We start from the raw sequence: 26683 nt of genomic DNA on the forward strand, positions 1-26683 counted from the left end.
AAAACGTAAAGTAGAAACAAGTGGAAACATCAAAAGTCTTGTGCCACTACTTTCTAAAGACTGGAGACGTATTCTGGAAGCTTGCATAAAGAACTCTGCCACCTCGCAACGTTGGCGAAAATAAAACCTTGCGGGATGCGACTGAACCTTGTACACTGATTGAAAGATCCCACGCGGAAGCGCTACAAGAGCTGTTGTTGTGGCCACAGCAGTGGTATACTCTCGCAGAGTCGACTCCTGACGACAATCAATACAATCAGAAGGTCTAGTTCCAGCGTTTCTTGCTTGCTTGTTCGCTTGCAAGCAAGCAAGCAAAGCAAAGCAAAGTAAGGAAGCAAAGTAAGCAAAAAAGTAAGCAAGTATTTATGTACATATGTATATTCGTATGTATGTATGTATGTATGTATGTATGTATGTATGTATGTATGTATGTATGTATGTATGTATGTATGTATGTATGTATGTATGTATGTATGTATGTATGTATGTATGTATGTATGTATGTATGTATGTATGTATGTGTGTATGTATGTATGTAAGTAAAGTAAGGATGGATGGATGGATGGATGGATGGATGGATGGATGGATGGATGGATGGATGGATGGATGGAAAGAAGGGCCTCGAAACTGTGGTACACACCAACGCTGGGGTATTGGCCAAGAACCGGGAAATTCTAACGAAATACTGTTAAATTCATAGCTCGCATTTTGAAACTAATGAAAAAAAGGGCAAAAATAAATTACAAATTGACATTTAGGAATAACGTGTATAGAAAATGAAGCAGATGTTTTCAGCAACAACAATAAATATATGAAATGAAGAGAGCAATTTGGAAAAAAATTAATTTATGTGTAAAACAATGTGCTACAGTCTGAATCTTTTTGAAGCACTAATAAACTCCTGCAAGGCATCGGCGACTTTCCCGTCACTGAACCCTATGGACAAAGCTCCCAAAAAAAGTACTTTTGCAGTGTTTAACTCGAATTTTACGAGACGGAAGACGCCAGAGAACTTGAGCGCCTAGTGCAGCAATTGGCATTAACTGACATACATGAAAATGTACATGGAAGCAATTATGCCTACACTTGGCAGCAAGCAGCGTCAAGCAGCAGAATTAATCGCGTATATCAACCACAGGTGTCACTGCCAACGTTCGTGGCACTAAGGTAATGTCATTGCCACCGACACCAGTGTACATTAGTGACCAGCGCCCGTTTATGCTTTCTCTCCGGACGCCATCGATTCACACATACAGACTTCGCTCTTCACCCTGTATATTCCTCGGGGCACGGGAGTTCTAGCCACTTTGGATTATGTACAAAATAAAGTTTTCTACTCCTACTACTACTACTACTACTACTACTACACAGACCATGGCGTCTCGATTGGCGCGTCTTCCAGGACTCTCAATTCACGAAAAGTTTGTCCAGAGCGTTACGTGCATCGCTCATTGGTGCGGATATAGCTGATTGGAATCACCTCAAGGAACAGTGGCGCCGCCATTGCTCTGCGTCGGGCAGGGGATTTCGCGCCACTATGTCCAAAGATGCTTCATTGTTATTCAAAAAAAAATTTGCAGCATATCCACAGAGTGAATGATGGAAAGTGGGGCGAAGCATTCGTCCGTCCATTCGTTCTTGCTTCCGTCTGTCCATGCGTCCGTCTGTGTGACCATCCATGCGTCCATCCACCCATGCCTGCGTGCGTCTGTTCGTGCGTCCGTCCCTGCGTTCGTCCATGCATCCGCCGCTGCGTCCGTTCATGCGTCCATCCATGCATCTGTCTGTGTGTCCGTTCGTCCATCCATTCAACACTACAAGTACCACCATATCGTATCTTTTCATCACATATTCCCCATATAGAACCACCGTCATCCAGCGGACATTCCAAGGACTAAACGAGAGGTGGCACACGCACACTTTCTTACGGCTTGCGCTTCGGGTTTACTTCCCCCCTTTAACCACCTCGAGTTCATGGTATATACTAGTTCACTGAATTCATGGCACTATGGCCCAATGCTCGCTAAACCTTTCTAAATCTAAGGAGGTTACACCCAACGAGTATAACGTAGCAACCCTTTCTTGTCAGATAGTGCTCAATGTACATACCAATAGCTGCTAATGGGGATCGCAGCGTGCGCGTTAACTAAAAGCCCAATGCTCCTGTCTCTCATTCCCCATTAGCAGCCTTTGGCATTTACATTGAGCAGTATTTTTTATTGTTCATCAACGCACAGAAGAAATGTCTCACCGGCACCACCTTGGAGGTCATAATGTTATACTTGTTACACACTACAACGGCTACGAGGGAAGAACGGGTGCCGCTATAAGGAGCTTCGCCCCAAATACGCATTTCCCACCATGATCCCTGCCCTTCCCCCGTCATGCGGGCATGGCAAGAGGAGCTCGTTAAACGATACCATCGTACTATGCGCGCTTCTTCGTTCTCCGCTGCAGCTTGACGCTGTAGACGGGCACTTTGTGCACGCCCTGAGGTGCTGAGGTACGCATGCCGAGCTCTGCCTCGTCCACCAGGCTAGCATGCCCACTCGCTAAACCCTACATCACCAGCTACCGCGGGTACACGTGACTTTTAGGTATTCACTCAACACTTTCAGACAATAGCTGAGTCTGTTGCTGGTGGAAGTTACCCATGATCCCTTTCTTCGCATCCTCTGTCGGAAGACTTACCACATGATTCGAATATGTTATAAGACGTTCTGCTATCAGCCACATCCGACGACGAAATGAAGGGTGCATTGGATGCAACGAAGAAGAGTCTGGCCCCCGGGCCTGACGGACTCCCTGCAGAGTTTTATGTGAAGTTATGGCCTATCATTGGTCCAATTATATCAGGTGTCATTCGCAAGTATTTCCAAGATATCACCCTTCCAACCTCTTTCCACAGAGGCCGTATAACATTAGTCTCCAAGAAAAACCAATTGTCCACGCTACCAGAAGATTGGCGCCCTATTCTCTTGCCTAATGTAGATTACAAGCTTTTGGCCAACGTTCTGGTGCGCCGAATCAGACCATCTCTTGCAACATTATTCACCCCCCCCCCCCAAGTATGTTTCGTTCCGGGCCAAGAAACACACCCATACGGGGTTAACCCGAGACATCATTCAGTACCCTACTAGCAGAAGAAACCAGCAGCACAAAGACTGTTGGTTTCCTTAGATGAGGAGTAGGCTTTATAATTCATAAAACATGGCTACTTACTATAATTTTTACATGCATTTGGATTCCCGGATAAGCTCATTGACCTAATTCACGTTATGAACACTAATTTAGAAAGTACCCTTTACATAGATTCCCATGAGAGTCACCCCTTTAAAATAACACGTGGGGTTCGTACAGGGTGTCCCCTCTCTCCAGTTTTATTCATCTTGGCATTAAAGCCCTTCTTCAGGGTCGATCAACGTGAGCCGCAGATTCGAGGCTTACATCTACCTAGTAACACTCAAGTAAAGGTCACTGCAGATGCAGATGACACTACTCTATATGTTCATATTGAACAGTAGCTGCACCATGCTCTTGACACTTTCCATCATTTCATCATTACCTCCGTTGCAAGGTTAAACTTTTCTAAGAGCCAGTATTTCTTTATTGACAACCCCAATGGTCCTATCAGCATCACGTCACCCTTACAGTAGTCTCCTAGCATTACAATGCTAGGTGATGCTTTCACTACATTTGGTGTACAGGACAGCATCTGGTCATCCGTTGTACGAATTCTTCAAAGTGACGTAAAAGAAGCTACACACTTTGACTTCCTCCTCTTTGAGCACCAATAATTAGCTTTAACAGGCTACCTCGGAAAATTTTGCTACCTTTGCCATTCTGTAAAACCACCGCTCCACGTCCACAAGAAAGTGCAAATTGGTCTGATGGCACAGAATTATTATCTCGTCTGGCGTTAGCTCAACCACGAGATCGAGGTGGTTTTGCATTCCCAGACGTTTCCGTCATGGCTTCTGCCTTGTGCCTCCACACTTCACTGCGAATACATACCAACGATAGTACGGCCATTCAGACACTGGCTCGCTACAACTGGGGCCATCATCACTACGCATCTTCCTTCTGGCTAGCCAAATAACCGAGGTCCTCAATCAACTGAACTGCCATATTTGTATTGAGCCCTTCCGGCATTTCAACAACGGTTGGATTGATTGATTTGTGGGGTTTAACGTCCCGAAACCAACATATGATTATGAGAGACGCTGTAGTGGAGGGCTCCGGAAATTTCGACCACCTGGGGCTCTATACCGTGCGCCTGAATCTGACCACACGGGCCTACAACATTTCCGCCTCCATCGGAAATGCAGCCGCCGCCGCCGGGAATTGAACCCGTGACCTGCGGGTCAGCAGCCGAGTACCTTAGCCACTAGACCACCGCGGCAGGGCAATGGTTGGAGGCTACGTGCCCAGAAATAGAGGGGGCCGAATCTAAAGTGGTGGTCAAAATGGCCGTCCTGCTACGGCCCTTGGTGCCCCAGCATCGTCCATCTACAATGAACTGCCCTTGAAAACCAATAACTGCAGCACTGTTGTCAGGACTTATCCGGGACTTTATCTGGCGTTTGGGCTGAGCCTTGCTTCCCACTCGAGATCGGTTGCAGCAATGGCAGGTGGTTTTCCCTTCCACTTGCCCCAATTGCGTCATAGTTGAGACCAATCGCCAGGTGACAATTGAATGTGTGGTCTCCCGCATTTTTTTACTGCGGTTCATGCTGGTTTTCGGGGACAGGGTGTGCAAACATTCGTGCCCAACGACCGATACCCTCGCGGGTGCTTCTCGGCTCTTTTAATAGTTGCGGGGCTGTTCAGCCTTTGGCGAAACCGATGCGAGGCCGTGGCTGCGAGGTGCCGCCGGCGTGCTTTGTGGCCGATACTGGGCCGAATAAGACGAGAGATCCTCGCGTTCCTCTCTGAGGAGTTTTTCTTCCTCGGGGAGCTCGAGTTTCTGCGGCATTGGTCATGCCCTTTCGTCAATGTCGAACACGAAAAGGTAAAACTCATTTTTCGACCGACGTGGTGCTAAGCAGCACCCGTCGAGTAGTTATTCATGATGTCGTTTGTAACCAGATGTGTTTCATTGCATTTATTGTATCGCTATACCATTCATTGTATCATATTATCGCATGAGTTCTTATGTACCCGTATGCCAACCATGTCTTGTATATTAGCAATGATGTCTTTCTAGCAACGCAGTGATGTTTGACGTGGTAGGTAGATGCGCAAAAATGTATCTGCCTAATTACTGGAATGTTATGAAACCTTTGTATTTGGTACATAGTGTAAATAAACGTTTCTTAAACAGTGTTTTTTTACAATATATCACATAGTGTTCTGTTGTCTCAGGGACTCAACGAAACTAACCATCAGGGGAAGAAGCCAGACCAGCTCTCTATAAATAAATACTGATATAAGGAGTATGAACCAAAGCTGATCATTCCTAGATCGTGCTTGTCCCTACTATGTCCTCATCGACAGTCAGGCCCGCCCCAAGAGAATAGTCTTCAAAATCTTCCCAGGAGGGCCAAGATGACTCGCACGCATCAATGAAGCCTTGACTACTCCCGGTTTCTCCGATTCGGATTATTATTCAACATCCTGTTCCAAACTACCGACTATGGCCTTTGGCCACACCAGTTTACAGCAAGTGAAACACAAAAATCACAGCACATTAATGTTTACAATTATACTTACACTAATAAACCCCGTGTTACTATAGTTCTCATCTCTATAATACAAATTGGCAATCCTAAGGAAGTTTGTACAGTAATTTATATTTGCTTACATGAATATATTACTGAACAAAATGCAGTATTTTGTTAGCAACAGGATTACGTCTTCTTCATTACATCATGATGGCGCATAAAAGTTGTCAAACTAAACTTGTTTCGTTATGCCAGCAGAATGGTCGACTAATGTGCTAAAGCAGCAAGAAGTCATGCCTCTGAATAGGTGCCCTATCTAAGATATTGAAATGTATAAAAAAATGCCCAATGTCGACAATACAAAACAGAAAACCTGGTATGACGAGCCTTCGGCGTTCTTTACATTCTGTGATATGGTCTTTTCCGTGCCTTTCCCCTTCATAATTCATAACTGACTCCCAGAACTGTTCATCATACGAAAAATTGCTTTTTTTCTTCTTTAAATATTGTAGCTATTTCCATGGCTTGAATAACATACAACGTTTCCAGAGAAGTAGTTTTATGTAGCTTTTATTTTGTTTCGTAGGTGCGACTTTCAATAATATAATTATGAAAGAAAATCAGCAGCCTGTACTACACCGAAGTGTGAACATCTCATAAAGAACACGTAATAAAGAAAGAAACCTCCAGGAATTGCTAAGTATTTTTTCACTAAGCGATCCACGTATGTTCACCGTGATTGTGGCATCTACACCTGCTACATGCCCCAGCATGCAAAAGCATTCCAACGCCAAAATTTCAAGAAAAAATAACCATAATTCATGCAAACAACTCTTTCATCGTCCGTATAGCACGCGATTTATTCAATGAGAGGAAAAACGCCTCATATAGCTGAAATTGAGGAAGTTCAGAGACAGAGGTAGCATTATTTTTCTTGGGTGGGGTGGGGGGGGGGTAGCCTGAATTGGTCATTTTTTTCTCTGTATGCCATGGCGAGAAAGTTCAGGTGTTGGGAAAGTGTGCTCGGTGGGCACGTGCCCTCAGCACAGTGCTAATATATTGGCCTAATAGTTGAAGACTTCTTGCAACTGAACATCGATGAAAGAGTGACCAGTCTCACAATGCAGTCACTCGTCACACAAAGTACTGATTCGGTCAATAGTCACAACGACGAGAACAGTGTTTCATTGATTTCCGTATGTTCTTGACGCTAGAAGCACGTCATTATTTGTATTATAGTCATTTCTCGACATACCCAATCTGGAAGGGCGCTGCGTGCGTGAAATACACAAAACTTATTTCTTTCGTACAACAACCACACACTTACGTTTTGTCACTTCAGCCCCCCCCCACCCCGCTCCTTTTCTTCCATCCCTCACCGGCCAAGCCTTCATAATTGCACATTTCGATGTGCCACTCGTTGTTTATCCCAAAAGCAACAATGGAGTCCACTTCGGGGTGCAGTGCGTCTATTCAGGGCACAACACCTCATTTTTTTAACTGCATTTGTTTTACGCCTTCACAATCCAGTACGGCACCTACGGGTATTTCAAGCGCCGCAGAGTTTTTAACACTAGGTGACGTAAATTAACCTGCAGAAACTCGATTTGAAAGTAAAACTCACTCACGCTTGTTGCAAGAAGCAAACTCAACATAATACGTACAGCTCACCGCTGCTCAACTTTGTAAATTATGGTCGCTTTTGCACCTAAATTTAAACGTCTTGATGAGTGGCAGAGCTACATTCAGTATAATCCCCTCGGCAATTTATGTCCACGTCGTTCACACTTGTAGGGTAGCAAAGTGGTTATCCTGGACTGAATAACCTCCCTACTTTTTCTTCTCTACAATTTCTTCTATTCTTAAATGACTGAAAGGCGAAACCAAAAAAAAAGCTGTCTTCTTTTTCTCCCCACACCATCTCTTTACAGCTTATTGAATCTAAAGTGTCATTTCCGCTGCTTCCGGAAGGCATCGCAAACTTTCTCTAGCTCACATCTGCGCTGTCAGTTTTTAAGAAATTATGACAGCTAACACGGGGGTACATGGCCAATCACGCTCCGACTGCTGCTGGTAGCGCGTTCAAATGGTATCTAGAGTAACCACAGCCTCTTTTCGCGTCATCTTTTGGCGAGCAAAACAAACACTCATTGGTGATATAAAACCGGAGACAAAATTCTAACCCTCCCCCTTCCAAGGCGATTACAGGCCTCTTACGTAATCTTCTTGGAGTGGGAAAATTACAGTCTTGCCGCTGGTTTTCTTTCAATATCATTAGTGACTGCTTGTTTTGCTCGCCTCAAGATGACGCAAAAAGAGGCTGTAGTTGCTCTCAATTCCACTTAAACGCGCTGCCAGCAGCCGTCGGAGTGCGACAGGCTACGTGCTTCCATGCTCCCTTTCATAGAAATTGGCACTGCACAGGTGCAGCTTTTTTTAACCTGAACGCGCGAGCGTAGACCACCCACTCAATAAGTACCGTATAACTGAGAGCAGGGGTGAAATAAACGAGAACACGTGCATGCGCGTGATTAATCATCCTTTGCTGCACTATTCTGCTAGGCTGTTCTGGTAACTGGCACTTAATGACTCGGGTGATAGATGTCCCACGTTCCGATTAAAAAAAAAAAAAGGTGGTACCTCTCTTCACATATGCCTCACATGGACATCACATGGTTTCACATCAGCCTCCATGGTTGCCACGTCTTTGGTGAAGTGACCGTGTCGTGCAACGACAAGTCACGTGACGTCATGCTACGACGTTCTCATGTGTCGTCACAAACTCTGCCCATCTGTGACCTCATTTATGGCGCCCCGTAGCTTTAAGGTCATGATACTTTAGGTACGCCGACTGCACCCTAGTGTCGCGCAATGTTTGACCGAACTTCAATATACGTTTCCTTGCATCATTTCCGTAGGCATTAACGCCATTAACAAGGTCTCATGACGTATATACGGGTCTCGCCAAACCTCGTGAACATGTTGACTGACGCCAATTATATGGGGCTTTTGCTGTGTGAATCGGCGCACACCTGTAACTCTAGTATGCAGTTTTAAAGAGAACACCACAAGTATTTCTGTGAAACGAGAAAAAGAACTGGCGAATTTACACTAAGCCCCGGAAGGTATGAAATAGTGAAACTAGACAGTTCGAGAGAATTCTAATTTCAACTAGATGATGCAGGTTTTCTCTGTAGGTTGCTTGCAGTTCCCAGATTTTATTCACCTGATGCCAGGCTGTTTCTACGTTTATTCTAAGCGCTAACACGTTCCAGTTGAGCAACAGAAAGTCAGACACTACGCGGATTTCCATACTCTATAAAAACAGAAACTCGCACAAAAGCCCCTTCATCGTTGGCGTGTACGCCTTCCGCCAATTCGAGCGTCCTCTGGTGGCCACCGTTCACAGTGCCGTTACCTGCAGTATTTGGTGTCCTAGACCCACCACTGTCACTTCGCCGCCATATTTGCTAACCTATGTTATGTCACGAGGTGCTTCAACAATATATATATGTATATATATATATAGACAGGAGAATTCGGCTTTTACTTTCTTACGGCTTGCGCTTCGTATCTACTTCCTACCTTTAGCCACCTCGAGTTCCTCGAGTTCATGGTATATACTAGTTCATTGTATTCAGGAACTGCGGCTCAACGCTAGCTAAACGTTTCTAAAACTAAGACGGTTACACCCAGCGAGTATAACGTAGCAACCCTTTCTTATCAGATAGTGCTTAATGTGCATACCAATGGCTGCTAATGGGGATCGCAGCGTGCGCTTTAACTAAAAGCCGAATGCTCCTGTCTCTCATTCTCCATTAGCAGGCATTGGCATGTACATTGAGTGCTACTTTCTATTGTTCAACAATGCACTGAAGAAATATCTCGCCGGCACCACCTTAGAGGTCAAAATGTTATACTTGTTACACACTACAACGGCTGCAAAGGACAAATGGGTGCCGTTATAAGGAGCTTCGCCCCTAAAAACAAAAACGAGCGAACGCATTCTCATAGAGACGTCAGACTTTCGCGTATAGAAAAAGAGGTGTGATGGTGAAAAGAAACATGCACCTGTGAACGACACAATGCGCAGGGCGTTTCTAGCACACATTACGGGAAAGAAAGATTGCAAATTTGAGGAGGAAAAGAGCGATAAAAACAAATACAGTTTCTAATCCACTCACCTAACACGGCTAGAAGTCGTAAGCCGTTATCTTCTTACTCGCTGTATTGTTCCGGCCCTACCGCTCTCGAAAAGCTTTATGCACCTACGTAGTTTTGCATGACATCAAAGATTAGAGGAACCTCACCTGGTTTTGGATTGCCTCAGTGATAAACCTACCGTGTACTAAGCTAAGGTGCCATGTGATCACGTCATTGTGTAAATAATAATTGCGAAGCATTTCTTAGTGAACTTCAGCAACTTTGAGCGTATCTATCTAACTAGCAGCCTATGTTTGGGTGCTCTCATGCTCACCCCCTTAAATTGGCGTGAATCAAAATTAGCATGGGAGGGCAAAATGCTTTAACGATAATGACGCGCTGGTGAAGTCATCAATAATGTTACAATCTCTTCGCGTATGTCGTCAAACACTTCCCGCCAGACAGTGACACATACCGATGGGCGGGTATGTGTCGCTTGTACTCGGGTATGTGCCACAAATAATTGACACTTAGTACCTACCCAGAAACGACGAGAACACACATGAGCAATTTGAACGTGTGAGCGATAAATTAAAACCCGACATCAGTAACGTCGACCCGACCATTGCAAAAAATAAATGTCGGGGTTACAGCTGGAATCGAATCCAAACATTCTGCGTGGCAATGAAGCATTCTACCACAGATTTACGCCAGGTCTCGGAACTACTCCTCAAATACACGCTAATCTTTGTGAAACGTCAATAGTGGTTGAAGCGCTGCCTACCTAATTTTCTAAACATTACATATATACTCCTTTGCAACAGCCGTCACGTCGGGTCAACGTCAATTGTGGTTAGGTGTCATGCGCTGAAGTTGATTTATGTAGCCGTGTCCAGGGCCAGCATCCTCGCGAGCATCAGCGCTTCATATCAGCTTCGGGTGTTATTAATACGCATGTTCCAGTTGGCATCGTTTGCGCAAGTGCAAACAACTAGATATATAAACATCTGCAACTCTTCAACATGTCTGTGCGTGCAACATTTGTACATACATATACGTAGCGTGATTTCATGACGTGTCTCTCAATTAAAAAAAGTTGCAACGCGCTAGTTGCAACGCGTCGATAGCCAGGCATGTGGTACCTGCCAAATTTTGTTTTTAGCCTCACGCGTGTTGACGCTGACGGAGGCATTAAAATTACCCATCAGTGTTCTCGCCATTTTGAGGCAGATATAAACTGTCAAACACCGCATACCAGTGGCACATGCCCGACCCCTGGTATGTGTCACTGTTATTAAAAGTGTTTGACGACGTACGCGACGGCATTGTGACATTATTTATGTCATCACCAGTGAGTTGTATCTGTCAAGCCAATTTACCATCCCATACTAATTTTTTCTTACCCCAAGCTAAGGGGGTGATCAGGAGAGCACCCAGACGTCGGCGGATAGATAGATAGATAGATAGATAGATAGATAGATAGATAGATAGATAGATAGATAGATAGATAGATAGATAGATAGATAGATAGATAGATAGATAGATAGATAGATAGATAGATAGACGGACAGACTGACTGACTGACTGACTGACTGACTGACTGACTGACTGACTGACTGACTGACGGACGGACGGACGGACGGACGGACGGACGGACGGACGGTTGGATGGACGGACGGACGGATGGACGGATGGATGGACGGACGGACGGACGGACGGACGGATGGATGGATGGATGGATGAAGGTAGAGACGGACGGATGGATGGTTGAATGGACGGATGGATGGCTCGGTGGATGGATGGATGCACGGATTGATGGAGGGAGGGATAAATGGAAGCATGCATGCTCGAAATGCTTTCAGTACACAAAGAAATCCTTCGCGTTTAAAAGCAGTCGTACAAACGCGTTAACAATAATAAGGTGGCATCAGGAAATGAATGCTCACAAAATATACACGTGCAAAAGACAAGGTTCAACAACTTAGGAGGAGTGTTATTGTGTTTCTGAGTTTAATTAAGCTGTTAGGAATTGTTTGATATTGCACGAGGCACGATTTTGCGATGGTGGCTTCCAGCAACATTGTTCCATTCCTCGACGGGAGAAAGGAATAAACGTTTATTTAGAAACAGTGTTCCGAGTGAGGCCCAGTGTCACACTAAGGTCTGGCTTCGACTGCCCTCTTGGCCCTGGCGACGAGTTGTCGCTGGTTTTCCAGATCCTCGAGGACGAGCTTAGCCTCCCACGTTTTCATTAGGTGATCGTCGTTCATTCTCGATGCCAACAAGAAAAAAAACATGTTGCAATTACAGTATGGCACTGCCACCTAACGATAGTTATAGCGCGAGAACGGAACGACGACACAGAGACAAGAAGGACACGAAGGACACGAGCGCTCGTGTCCTTCGTGTCCTTCTTGTCTCTGTGTCGTCGCTCTGTTCTCGCGCTATAACTATCGTGTTGCCATACCAACTAGCCTAAGCTGCCACACTTCTATGCCACCTAACGCTGCTTGCCCACCCGGATGTCACAAAGCTTGGCGAAATCAAACCTGATGCCACGCACTCAGCAGCAAATGTCATAGCTATACCGAATCACCGAGGCAGGTCGCGTGGAGACAGACTTGGGCCACAGCAGAAGAGGCTCTCGATGAGGTCACAAACGCTACCAAAGCAAGTCGATAACGAAACGGGCTGTGGCGTGCCACACACGTAGGCGACCCGGAAGGCCCTGATTTCTCAAAAAAGCAGGAGAACGTGCTCACGATTGGACACTATATGGCTGCCTCTGGCTTTCCCCTGGACACTGTCTCCCCTTCTACGTCCAGCGAGGGTCTTTACGTGTCAGCTTTTACTTCTTTTCTTCTTCTCGTTCTGTCTCGACTGCCCAGACGGGTTCGACGTAGCGTGTAAAGGCGTCGTCCGGCTGTAACGGGCTGTCATAAGAAATGAAGCTGGCAATCAAGATTGACACTTTGTTGCACAGGAAGACGAGAAAACGGAAAGAAATAAAACAGTTGTGGGTGATCTTAAACACGCCAGCTGCCGCTTTCTGACTTTTTTGCTACCCTGTCACGCTCTGCTATTCCATGCTATTCCATGCTTTCTGCTCTTGGCAATTTGCATCAATACAATTTCATCTTTGGCGAGAATCCACCTCGGATCGGCAGGTGTGGTTGACACTTTTGGGTCATGTATAGCGAGCAGCTGAAGGCAATTTACGGCCCCAGAGTTTGGGCTCCACTCATTGTATTCTAATTCCTTTTGCTGCTTTAATAAAATTTCCCTTTCTCCTAGTATCCATAGAGATAGCGAGGAAAGAAGGATAGGTTATAACGCTAATGATATTTGGGTCCTGTTTATTTAAGAAAAGAAGCGTTGGAGCTCACGATTGACGGAAATTGAATAAGGAAAGTGTAAACTTGAGAGCTCGTTTCTTTTGTTAGCCACAATATTAAAAGAGAAGTCAGACTCATAATATAACCCGTGGCCTAAGGGTTCTTTCACTGAGTGAATCTCAGCCAGTCAAGATAAGCCATGGTGAAGCATTAAACGGAGAGCTTGCAAGCTTGCTATTTGGGCTTTCTCAACTTTCTTTTTCCTTTTATCTCAATTGATGAAAACATAAATATACTGACTCACAACGTGTGATCCTGAAAGAACGAAACCAAGCTCAAAGTGGCAGAACTCGTCGTTACCACCACGAATTGGGGATAATTCTGACTAAGCCCTTACATTTCACCACTCGGGTATATTAGCGCCTATTATAGCGTCGTTTGCCATTCACGACATGCTCCATTGACTTCGGTTTACTCAACCCGATTCTCGCACTGTCCTACATCTACAAAGGTATCAAGCCCTCCGTCTTCTTTGCACCAGAAGTAATCTTGGCTGTGCAGTAAGACGTCGCAAACACACAGAGTGCATTAACCTAGAAAGAAATGGTATTATTCCAAATTTTGTATATTGTATACTCGTCTTGGTATAGGAGGGGATAACGCGAACAGCGCAGTATACGGACGTACTATACCGCACGGTGGTCCACAAAAACGACCGGAAGAGCAGCGTCATTGCCTGGGTGGGTGTCATGGTGTCCCTCTTTTTTTTTTTTAGCCCAAGCCACGAGTACTGCAAAAGAAAACTTAAGTTGCGCCATCGCTGTCCTTTCCTTAGAGCCGCCACAGCTGGGCAACAGTGTTTCTTTCCTATTGGAACTTCGTTACGTTACAATGAGTACCCGCTAGTCGTAAACAATAACTGAAAACCGGACAATGCTCCCATGCAGTTCATATTACCCTAACTCTTCTAGTCTTGCGTAGACTTGCATCTTTGCGTAGACTACTATGTTTCTTCACTTGTATTCTTCTCCATTGGTGAAAAAGTGGCAACTAAATGCTTGCCCACAGCAGACATTTTGCAAGCTGTCATTTGCTAGCTAATAAAGACAACGCCAAGTCAATGAACATTTCTTACTCGTTTTAGCATTTTTAATAAAACTTAACCTTGGAAAATACACACTTAAATTCTCCAGTATATATATTTTCTGTTCTACTTCAGAAGAAACTGTTTTAGTAATGGAGTAAGCGAAAGTTTTAATATGAAAATTTTTCATAGTGCGGCATTTCGCTACAGGTACGTCGTACTTTTTCTTTAATTTTTGCTTGCTTTTGACATTTTATTTTTATTCACAAAATGGTCGTTCATGTATCGAATTTCTATTTCTGCATACATCTCCTGCTTGAGCTCGGCTATGGCTATCAGTATGCATAAACGTATAAAAAATCACAGCATGTCCCCGGAGTGATCGAATGATGATGAGCGGGGGTGAAGCTTTGGAGGTTTTTTTAGTAAACCGTGAATCGCCCGCTGATCCGTCCATCTGCCGCCCGTCTGTTTGAGCAAAAGACTATAAAAACTTTTTCTTGCTTCTAAACAAAAAAAAGATTAACAACGCAATTTTATAGAAATAACAAATTTGTAAATTCTAACACAATTTTGTAATAACACAAAAATGTTTACAAGCATAATGAAACTCTGAGGATATGACAAACACAAAAATATAATTGTACATATAGCGATGAACCAAAAGCAAAAGTGCAACAGGATATGACCTATTATTCAAGTCAGTCAGTAACAGAAAGCAACTTCATCCTCATGAAATTCTTAAACCAACTGGGTGATTCGCAGTTTTGCGCAATACTAATAGTGCTAGAACGTGCATTTCTAAAGATTGGAAATAAATATGAAAGCAGTTGCTTCGACAGAATGGCAAAACGCTCCCGATGTACGCTCCGCATGTGCACCAAAGGCTGTCGCGCCTTCAGTCAGAAGAAATGTTTGGGGAAACGACGTGCGTAGGTCGCGAGTCACAACTTGCCTGTCGAGCCACTGCTGAGGTACCTCAGACTGTATATTCCTTGAGGTGGCGTGTGTCGTTCTTGTTCTTGTTCTTTTATTGTCCGTGGTGCACTATGGGAGATATGCCAAGAATCGAGTGGTTTTGAAAATTATTGTTCAGGTTTAGAAAAATGGAGATATATTAGAAAGATTACCGATAACCTAGGAAATTGTGGTGCTTGATCTAATGCGTATAATTATTTTAAAAAAGAAACGAATTTTTTATTATGTGTGTCATCTATGAACAACGAATTCTTGGTAAGTGATGCATATACCGTTGCAGTTTCGTGCCACAGCAATCGTGGGGATACTTCAACTTAATTCTTAGTATCGAGGTCACCGTGACATCCCTTATAAAATCGAAGTATGGCGAGGCGTTCTCGCGCGGTTCCTTGTACAGAAGAAAAACAGCACAGTTATATTGGTCGGCAACAGCTGGAAAAATAAACACTGCCATTAAAGCGGTTAAACGGTGTAAGTAATAAGGTATCGTCAGTGAACGATCATAATTAGATGAACACGAAAGTTTGCACAGTCAACAAAGCTTGTGACACAGATGTGCGTCAGAGTGTGATTAGGATAAATTGCGAACCCACCATGCGAATAAATACAGTTTTCAACTGTCATCAGACTCGTCACTAAAACTAGTTGCCAACACAGAAGACAAAACAGAAACCACCCCTGTTTCCCAGATCAATAAGTATTGTCTTGGCGACGGGGCTTCTCCATACGTGAAGTAATTAAAGGGATAATCTAACAGAATTTTCAAACTTCATTTACTGCGCTTCTTCTTTATTTCGGCTATTATATTGTTCATCCGGCTATGCATGTGTGCCTCGCAGGCTTCGAAGCCTTTGTTCAGGAACAGAGTGTTTGTGTAACGGGAGCGTTGCTGCGCCGCATGCTTCGCTATTGACGAGAAACCTAATCGTGAAGTATACTAATGTTTACGCAATGAGTTACAGCGTCATGATGTTTGACTAGGTCCCTGCGCTTCCTTTTGAGAATCACCGATTCGCATTCATAATATTTACTAAGCCGTAAAGTAAACGACGCAAACATGCTCGATACACTCTCGCCGCTGGCATCACGTTGTTTGCGTGGTAAACCGATTAGACGCATTAAAAGCTTTTCTGATCAGACTGGCGTCCAAAAGCCGAAACCAAACAAGCTAGTTCTTTCGCATTTCCTCAGAGCCCATGATCTCAAGAGAAAGAAGGCATCTGAAACAGCTTAAAAAGGAAGTACGTCCTATTTCATTAGCCATGTCTCTAATGCAGGGCTGACGGCTTACCGGGTCACCTCATTTCCTTTAGCGCCGAAACGTGACCTCCTCGGACACGTATGACATCCTGATTCAAAATAGAAAATTGTATAAGCTTTACTTATCGCTGCCTTTCACTCTCCTCAGTAATGGATGCCTGTCAGGTTTATTCGAAGCGTTGAAGCAAGCATTTAGTGCTACAACTAAACCGCACTTAGGAAGGTTAAGTGTTCTTAAATGTCGATTATGCGTTCTTGCAATGTTTTCTTTAAAAATAACCGATTTCTTACTTATTCTGGCTTGACTACAGCTTCCTAGCGCATTGACGGTTAATGTGAGTGAGTAATGGGATTTTGTCTTCGTCACTCTAGAAAATATTTTTGGCACTTTCCGAGGAAATATAAAATGGTAACACCGAAATGACATTGTGCTTGTCGTATGGACTTACACTCTCAAAGTGGCGCAAATAAAGAAACAGTAATTAATAGCACCCATGTCTGAAAAATTATGTTTCTTGTAGATGTTTAAAAGTATTTCTCTGGTTATGGTACTTTACAAAAAGCTGCTGCCACACGTGCCGCACTTTTGATGAAAATATTCCTATGTGCTGTTGTGCATTGCAACGTGAAGTCAAAATCTCTGCGTATATGGGAACGGAATCTACGTACGAAATTTTGAAAGGCCTTGTTCTGTCATTTTCGTTTTTCTGCCGTACTGAATGCCGCTGCACACATTCTTTTTCTGTTCACATGAAAGAAAGGGTGGGTGGATTTCTCAACGTATATTTACGGTTCCACCTGAGTCAATCAATCAAGTAATCAATCAATTAACTAATCAATCAAATATTTCTAGATTCCCTGCTAAAACCACAGCGGAAAGAGTGGTAATGCCGTGTCTACTGATGAAGCGCTTCGCCGTGGACTGGACTGAGGAACATTACAGTACTCAGAAAGCCACGAAGCAGGCTAACATCTCTGACAGAGATGTGATAACGCAGTGTAAGGCATAGACACCAAATATTCCTAGCACTGTTCACTGCGAGCCTCAGAGTGTCTACAATGTTACACTGGGATGTGCTAAGAATTCAAATCAAAGACGATCCTCTCTCAAAGGTATAGTTTTATAATGGTATTTATTCTCGTCATCAACGTTTGCGGTGAAATGAAGCAAATATTGAAGACCTTAATTTTTTTTAAAAAGGGTAGCGTGACAAGAGGTTCTAATGTTAAAATGCCAAATGTGTAACCAAAACTCCTTACTGCCTTTGAGCTTCTGTATATTCTGTACAAACTTACTTCCGTTAGTTTATTTTCTAGTAAAACCATGCCTTCACTGTAGTCAAACTTTAGAAGTAAACATATACTGAAACCTATAAGGCATGGTTATTAACAAGTTTTGGCAGGCAGCCCTTACCCAATCTTTTTTTTCACGAACAAGATGAATGTGATGCTGGCTCGTTCAGCTTGGCCATTGACAAAGAAACATGAACAGATGTAAAATACTGCCCAACAGGTTCGTGAAGAAAGCATGTTATGTGTGATGTTCTGTGACAGCAAGACAAAAGGGATCTGGATTACAGATAAGACAGAGAAGGCAGCATCTCAGCAGGGTGGGAGAGGAAAGAACAAGATAGAAAAGAAAGGCAGTAATGCTAGCCAGTGTAGAATAACTAGTTAAAACTGGTTGACACTAATAACTGGCTAACTGGAGTCTGGAAGCTAAAGGTAGAGAAAAAGCAAAAGGAAGAGCACACACATAAAATCGCTGTTTTTGATTTCACGACCCCACTATCGGTCTATACGCTTTTGCGTAACGGTCTGTACGCTTCCCCGTAGCCAGCAACGTGTGCTGGCGTTCTTTCGGCTACAGCACGTGCTGTGCCGCCATATTCGAAGTCATTGCTGTAATCGTCGTCTGTAGCACTGAGTGAGTGAGTGAGTGAGTGAGTGAGCATGTTAACCTTATTTGGTCCACAACAAACGCGAGTAAACTCGCGTTTGGTCAGGTTAAACCCGAACACCTTCGCTCGGCCCTATAAATAGCCAGCATATGAGAGGTAAGATCTTGGGCCTTAGTGAGTAAACGACTTTCTAAAGGCTTCGCCGCTTTCTACTCGTTCGCTACGAGCATGCAACCGCGAGCGGCTGCCAAACAGTATAGCCTGCTGGCGCAAGTGCGCTTGACGCGCAATCACAACTATGAGGTCGTCATACGACGTCAGTGCCTTATTTGTTCTACACTTAATCGGCCTTTTCTCATTAGTTGCAGTGTGGTTGAGCCCGCGTCACCAACTCGCCCCTAGAGCTGCACAACTCAGAGCTCGACCCCAGTGGTGACATCTCGGCTGTTGGCGTCACCTTCGGAAGGGTAGACTTTTGGGTATGGCGTGTTGGTGATTCTCCGTACATCATAAACCGTAGCCAGATAACGAATAACCCAGGACAAGAAGCAGACAAGAGCGCAGTCCTGTCCGCTTTCTAGCCTGTGTTTCCTAGCCTGTGTTATGGCGCGATGGTTTCTAATGTGAGGTTTCCCTGGGGTCACCTTGGATTATATCTATATCCCGAGATGAGGCTTTTAGCGCAGGATCATGCATCGAACTTCAAAATTCATATGAATTACCTCCTAAGCTATAACCAGTGTCGATATTTGACAGACAATATGCACATGTTCCCGAGAATCGATCACGTCGGATATCTTGGCCGCAAAATTTTATTACAGTATCTCCCCCCCTCCAAAAAAATATTACCAAAGGTCCCGAAATGCTTTCCTTCTATTGCCATCTAACAAAAAAAGGCACATCTTCACCGCAAGGGTGAAAGCAATGAATACGATAAAAACATTTTGTAATGTTTACGAAATCAGCCTGGAAGCTTGATCTGTTGGTTCCGATTTCGTGCAACTTTAGAAAATGCCGGCGATAAAAAATATAGCTCCTCCAAGCACACTTTACACCGCGTCCTCGCGTTGAGAGCGCAGGACGTAGAAGCGTATATACCAGACGCTCGCTGACGGCTGCGGACATAGCACGAGAATCTGCGTGCCAGCAATGTCCACACTCTTAAAATCAAAGATCACAGTTGCTGCTCGAAGACCTCAACTCACGTCCTTTCCCGCATGTTTAAGACCTAAATACGTGCGGGTTATTTGCTCTCTGCTTGAGCGTTGATTTGATCGCTTGATATGTGAGGTTTAACGTCCCAAAACCACCACATGGTTATGACAGGCGCCGTAGTGGAGGGCTCCGGAAATTTCGACCACCTTGGGTTCCTTAACGCTCACCCAAATCTGAGCACACGGGCCTACATCATTTCTGCCTTCATTGTAAATGCAGCCGCTGTAGCGGGGATTCGATCCCGCGACCTGCGGGTCAGCAGCCAAGTAGCTTAGCCACTAGACCACCGCGGTGGGGCTGCTTGAGCTTTAGAAGGCTGGTTTAACAGGCGGGCCGATCTTATCGCATGCGCCTCGGTGCGACAGAGATGGGCCGGCTTGTTTGACCTCGGCTTCAGCCGCGTTCGTCACCCTCGCTCGCAGCTATCGCCCACGGGATGCGCTAAGGGATCTTATCGATTCGGACCTTATTTGCCGCGAGATCGAGTGGAGTCGCGAGATCGAGTGGCTGAAGCGCGCATGTGTGGATTGCTCCGTGCGTTGTCTGCTAGCCACGTCACGTTTCTATGTGCGCGTCCGTCATGTGAATTCTGAAAGGGTGATTTGTCCAGTTATCTCATCGCGAGTACAACTGCTTGTATGTATGCTGTAGAACGACTTACGAAAACATTTCTTTTTGCTCGGCTGCTGATGCATTGTAATAAGATGGGCGAGTGCACCTTCCCAGAGCGCGATTTATTGTCGTCATATCTTCCGGTCACCAAAATAATCTCAGAGTGCGTGCTGCTTATTGCTTCAAGCCCATCGTGAATGCCCTTGAAATCCTGCCAAACATAAAGACCATTCAATGGTGTGTAAATGCAGTGTTTTAGCTACTCGGTTGTAAAAAAATGGCAGCATATCGACGGAGTGAATGATGGAGAGAGGGGCGACGCATCCGTCCGTCCATTCGTTCTTGCTTCCGTCCATCCATGCGTCCATCCGCCCGTCCATGCGTGCGTCTGTTCGTGCGTCCGTCCCTGCGTTCGTCAATACATCCGTTCCTGCGTCCGTCCATGCGTCCATCCGTCCGTGCAGCCATCCATGCGTCCGTCCATGCATCTGTGTGTGTCCATTCGTTCATCTAGGCAACACTCCAAGTACCATCATCTCGCATCTTTTTATCATATATTCCACATATAGAAGCACCGCCATCCAGCGAACATTCCAAGAACTAAACGAGAAGTGGCACACGCACACTTTCTTACGGCTTGCGCTTCGTGTCTACTTCCCATCTTTAACCACCTCGAGTTCATGGTATGTATTAGTTCACTGTATATATGACAACAGTATAACAACACTTTGTCAAGTGTTCTTATCACCATATTACACGTATATAAGCAACGCCTTGAGCAACCACGCTGATTGACTATAGAACTATCGAGATAATCGTAGAACGTTTAGAGGTCATTATGCGCACAACGCGAACATTATATAATGTTCTGCTTGAAACGTGACCGCTCGCGATATTGCTGGAACATTCGACGACACATGTGTAAATGCCGACGCACATGGCGATTTGCCAGTCTATTGATGGCCGACGCTCTGTTCGCCGCTATCAGTGTCAGTGTCTTGTTGTAATCTGACTTTCCTTTCACGTGGCCACAAGTTCAGCCCAAATAAACAGTTTAATCTCCGACCGGCAGTCTGCTCTTTTTATTCACGTCACTATTCCATTATAACATTAGTTGTGGAACGTAAAACCTCTACACGCATTGTTATTGTCATAGCCTATTATGAATTTGTTGATGCACATCGCAGTGAGATGTGTTGCTGTACTACGCAATGTACACTGATGCTCTTTCTCGAATTATGACAGGTTAAAATAAAATCACTCCTAATATAAAAATATACCCTCCTCTAAGTAGGCCTTATTTAACAATCGTCACAATGTCAACGCAACCGATGTTGCGATGGATGTTTCATCGAGTGTAGCATCATTTTGCTATCTCCACTACGACAAAAGAAGATCTCCAAATTCGTGCAGAAATTCACATTTGTTGAGACATCCGCGCTACATACATTGGCGACCACGAATGTGAATAGTGTTTGAATGGTTTTCCGCTTTCTCGGCGTCTTCATCCCGCACTTCGCAGATACTTTTTTCTTTCCTGCTTCACTTTCGTTCACACAAAGTCGCTTGAAGAAGTGTTACCAAAAGCAAACGCCAAGCTGCTTTAACTGCAATACTCCCATATTTTTATCATAAACATGCAAGGGAAGAGGATTACAAAATTCGCGCGCCACGGTATGTATCCGCATCCTTAGGTAATATCTGCGCCGGGACGAGTTTTGTATATACAGGGTCTATTACGGCAAAAAAAGGCGCAAACGCCAACGATCGTTCCGGTTCTTTTTAGATGCGGAGCATCTTATACTCGCGCCTTGTAGTGCGCCGTCCGCGCCGTCCGCACCGCTTCTCGAACATTCGACAGCTCACGCGCGCGCATGCGCCGTCGCGCCGTCGCCCACTCTTCCACCATCTGTGCATCCCTTCCTCCTCTACACACCGCGCGCGCTTCACTCCTCCACCATCTGTGCACTCTTCCTCCTCTACACACCGCGTTCGACATCTACAATTCTCCTGATTCTCCAGTGGACGCGCATGTGGCGTCGCGCTTCGAGAACATTCAACAGCTGACAGTGCATGCGCCGTCGTGCTGTATATATACTCAAGGTCGGTGCTCGCTCGCTCAGTTGCCGCTCGTCGGTTGGTTTGTACGGCGCGTCGACGTCCAAGGTCGCGGTGAAATGAATTCCAACGAATCCACAAACACAATGATCGACGTCCCTTCGACCAGCGCCGCCCTTTCGCATACGTGTGTACGTGTTCACTCATTTAACACCCACTCCTACAACCACGTTAACCAATTTAGCCATCGACCCAAGTAAGTCGCAATTTAACACCCCATTTCACAACCACGTTAACCAATTTAGCCATCGACCCAAGTAAGTCGCACTTTAACACCCCGTTAACCAATTATATGGTCCGCATCCTCCTCAGTGTTCCCCCGAGGGAAGCTGCGGGCAATTTTTTTCTTCTCACGCACTCCGGAAGAATGGCGTATCCCCTACGAGCGAGAAAAGCTTTTCCTTCGGCTCGTCTTGACGCTACGTTAGCAAAACGCCAGCACTGTGTAGTCGGACGCCAGGCACGACCGGTGAGGCCAGGGTCTGTCAAGGCAGCCCGCCGCCAACTGGCGCATGATTCACGCCGATGCGTTACCCAGACAACACTGCATCTCCTCTTTTCGTGATGGAGGGATGCCGGACGCGCTGAAATGCGCATGCGGCAAAGCAACGCAGTGCGCGCCTGAGAGTATATGGCAGGACCGGTGCGTGACGTGGCAACGCCGGCGGGACGCGACGAAATGAACGCCGGCGAGCACGCGCATTGCGTCATGTCGAAACGTATTGGCACCTTGCCTGTGCCATGTATTCATGTTATTACATGACACGCATCTCATGATTATTATGTTTACACCAGTCACATACCTTCGTCATCCTTTGGCGTCACGTATAATACCAAATTTGGAATGTGTGAAGCTAGCGAAACGGCCGCGAGCACATCATGAGTGTGGCAAGTAGTCATGATGTTACATGGCACGCATGCCGTGATTATCATGTTTGGATGTGTTATTTACCTGTGTCGTCCATTCGCGTCGCGTAATAACGAGTTCGGTACATGTGAAGCTAGCGAAACGGCCGTGAGCGCATCATGAGCGTGGCATGTGGTCATGTTGTTACATGACACGCATGTCATGATTTTCATGTTAGGGTCTGTCGCTTGTGTTTGCCATGCAATCATGTCATACCATGCCAGTTTCGCAACATGCCATGTGAAGGAACCACCGCAAGAAATGCAGAACCATGAAATGTAAATCATGACATTCATGACATACTTCTCCTGATTTTCATATTATGACTAGTCAAATATGTTCTTCATACAGTCGTGTTATGTCATACTAAGTTTGGTATCGCTACCATCATAGAAACGACCAGGAGAGCTAGAAGTCGTAGGTGGCTAGATAGATAGATAGATAGATAGATAGATAGATAGATAGATAGATAGATAGATAGATAGATAGATAGATAGATAGATAGATAGATAGATAGATAGATAGATAGATAGATAGATAGATAGATAGATAGATAGATAGATAGATAGATAGATAGATAGATAGATAGATAGATAGATAGATAGATAGATAGATAGATAGATAGATACGCGCAAGCTCGCCGAAGTTCTCCAAGAAATGCCAGAAGTGGTGCCGTATATGCACAGTGGCACACAATTAAAAAAAATTGTGCCTAATAAGCACAGCGTACCTGTAGTGTTTTCCGCGTCACACAAACTGGCTGAGCTATGTTCTCGCACTTCGGGACCTCTTATGAAACCGCCGTGCGTGAAAAAGCACGTGCGACCTTACGCCACATGCACCCTGGGCGTTGTGTGCTAAATCCCGCTCACTTTCGGAAAAAACCAGTCGGACAGACCGGTCGTTGTGTCAACGATCAGTTTTCTGCACTTGTGTCTGAATATTTAGAACAATAGGGCGTATATCACTGTATCGCTGTATTCTATTGTTCCGTTGACTGCTTGCTGTATGTTGATGTATTGTTACCATTGCTGTCTTGGTCCTTATGAGGACCGACAGTATCAGTAAATAAATAAATAATATAAATAAAATACTTTGACGTTTCGTCTGCCTATGCGATGCAAGAATGGTGCATGTGATTCAGTGCTGTTTAGCATTCAAACTCTGGGTGGAAGTGGAAATGCGTTGACTAGATATCTAATGGAGGCTTATCAAAATAAAAAGAAAGAAGGGGATTGTATTAGTGACACTTTTGTTGGGCTGGGCAGTAATAATGGCTGTCTTTGAAACCTGGTTGTGATACCAAATATATGTTGCTCTGCCGACTTTGATTAGCGTTGTAGATTGTGACGTGCATTACGCCCACGTGCGCTACTTGGCTCTGTGTGTGTTTAGGGAAACTTCTGAATAACGCTTATAGGTAATGATTTGTCCTGTATTTCCGAGTTTCTTCCTGTCCTTGTCAAGTTTGCGCTGCCAAGCTTTAGGATTATGAACCAACTAGCTTAGCAGCACCTTCTTTTAAGCTTTGTTGTACATATAACTTGCACGTAGAGAAACAAAACAAACAAAACACGCAATAAGCTGTAAATACATTTCACAAATGAGCTATAAAATGCCAATTTATCTCTGTGTATAGGAGTGTACACATGTTAAAGAAACAATAAAATGGAGTGAATTGATATTTCAGAGAATTGTATTTAGAAATACTATTCAATGATTTATGATACTTGGTATTCCCTATGGGAGAGCAAAAAGGTGTCCCGTAGACCCCACACTTGATCAGGTAGTGTGTTTAGAAAAAGTGGTTAACGATTTAGAGTACTCAGTACTCTACTATGGGAGAGCTTAAAGCCGTCCTGTGGACCCTGAAGGAAGGAAGACGTCACCTTGAGGGCGTGTCGTGGTTTAAGAGAAGTTTATTTACGGATATATCTTACATAGTTTATGTGCACACAGAAAAATTGACAATGATGATCAATGTGTATGTACAATGCAAGATGTTATATACAGTGAAAAGAACTAATTTGCGTATGCAGTGGTGCACAATGCGAAAATTGTACAACAAAGACAGGGCATTCATGACCATCGAGATGATTAAACTTAAATAAACAGTAAGGCTATATGAACAAATAAGGGGGGGGGTCACGAATAAGGGGGGGGGGCTGTTTTTGCACTCGCCTGTGAGGACAGTTTGCTCTCCTGCTCAAGAACAATATTGCACAAAAAGGACATGTTTCTAAAAAGAAACAGGAAATATGCCCTGCAATTTCACAGTGGTACAAGCTCTAGCGTGTCGACGAATTCAGAGAATGTCAGCGAAATTATAATAAACAAAGCCGGACGCTTTAAGTTCATGCATATGTTTAAACATGACCGACAAAACGGCACGACTCAGACGGGAGAAATATTTTGCACAAAACTGAGGAACTTGGGCACAACCGTTCCTTCGGACATATTTTTGAAATTGCTTTGTTGGTGAATCAGAATGTTAATATAACCTGAGGACAGTGCTAAAAGAAAGGGGTGCTAAAAGACAGTGCTAAAAGACAGTGCTAAAAGAAATCAAAGTACCGAGTATGGTTTGTTTGTTTGCCGTTTTCTCTTCTCTTAAAGATGACGAATACCCTGCAGATTTGGGGTCCCACCCGTAATTCATAATTGTTTTGAAATAAGAACGAACTACTTAGACGCGGACAGAAAGACAGGGACAAGCGCTAGTCTGTCTTTTTGTCCACGTCTAAGTAGTGCGGTCTCATTTCAAAACAATCATGTATGACCAACTCGCCCAATCAATCAACCATATTGACAAGTTACGTAATTCGTAACCACGAAAGAAAAAAAAATTGGGACAGATTTCAAGGGAGCACTATACTCGGCGACAACTTTTCTTGAAACTGAAGGGAAAGATATGGTGGCGGAGCGATTGCGGGAGCGGAAGCTCCCACAGTGCTTTGCCAGCAGTAGTATAGCCAGCTTTTGCCCTCCAAAGATCTAGAAAACATGCAACTTTCTGGTGGTGCCCACTTAGACATCAAGTGGCTTTGATTTGTTAGGGTAAAGGCTGCGTTAATTAGTCATTAAAAGATAGTTGTTTCCGATGAAATAATTCGCAGAGACTAGTATCAGTGACTTAATCTCAAAGAAAATTTGCCTTGAATTCGAGACGTCCCTAAGAGAACTTGTAACACAAGTACGCACTTTCAGCACGATGTGACCCGAAAAGGTTGCTGTGTTGAAGGGGCCCTGAAACACTTTTTTTAGTAACCGTAGATAAAGCAGCGTAAAAAGATGGCGAACTTGTTAGGTCTATGTACTACGAGGGACGCCCAAGCCACGCCATAAGGAGCGTCTTAGCGTCTCACGTCGTCGTTAGCGTCTCACGGCGTCCCTGGGCTGGCGGACGCCCGTCATGGCGAGCCAGCCCCCGAAGAAGGCGTTAGCCTTCGACGTAGTCGTTCCTGAGG

Source organism: Rhipicephalus microplus, unplaced genomic scaffold (assembly GCF_043290135.1).
Source record: "Rhipicephalus microplus isolate Deutch F79 unplaced genomic scaffold, USDA_Rmic scaffold_27, whole genome shotgun sequence".
Lineage (NCBI taxonomy): Eukaryota > Metazoa > Arthropoda > Arachnida > Ixodida > Ixodidae > Rhipicephalus > Rhipicephalus microplus.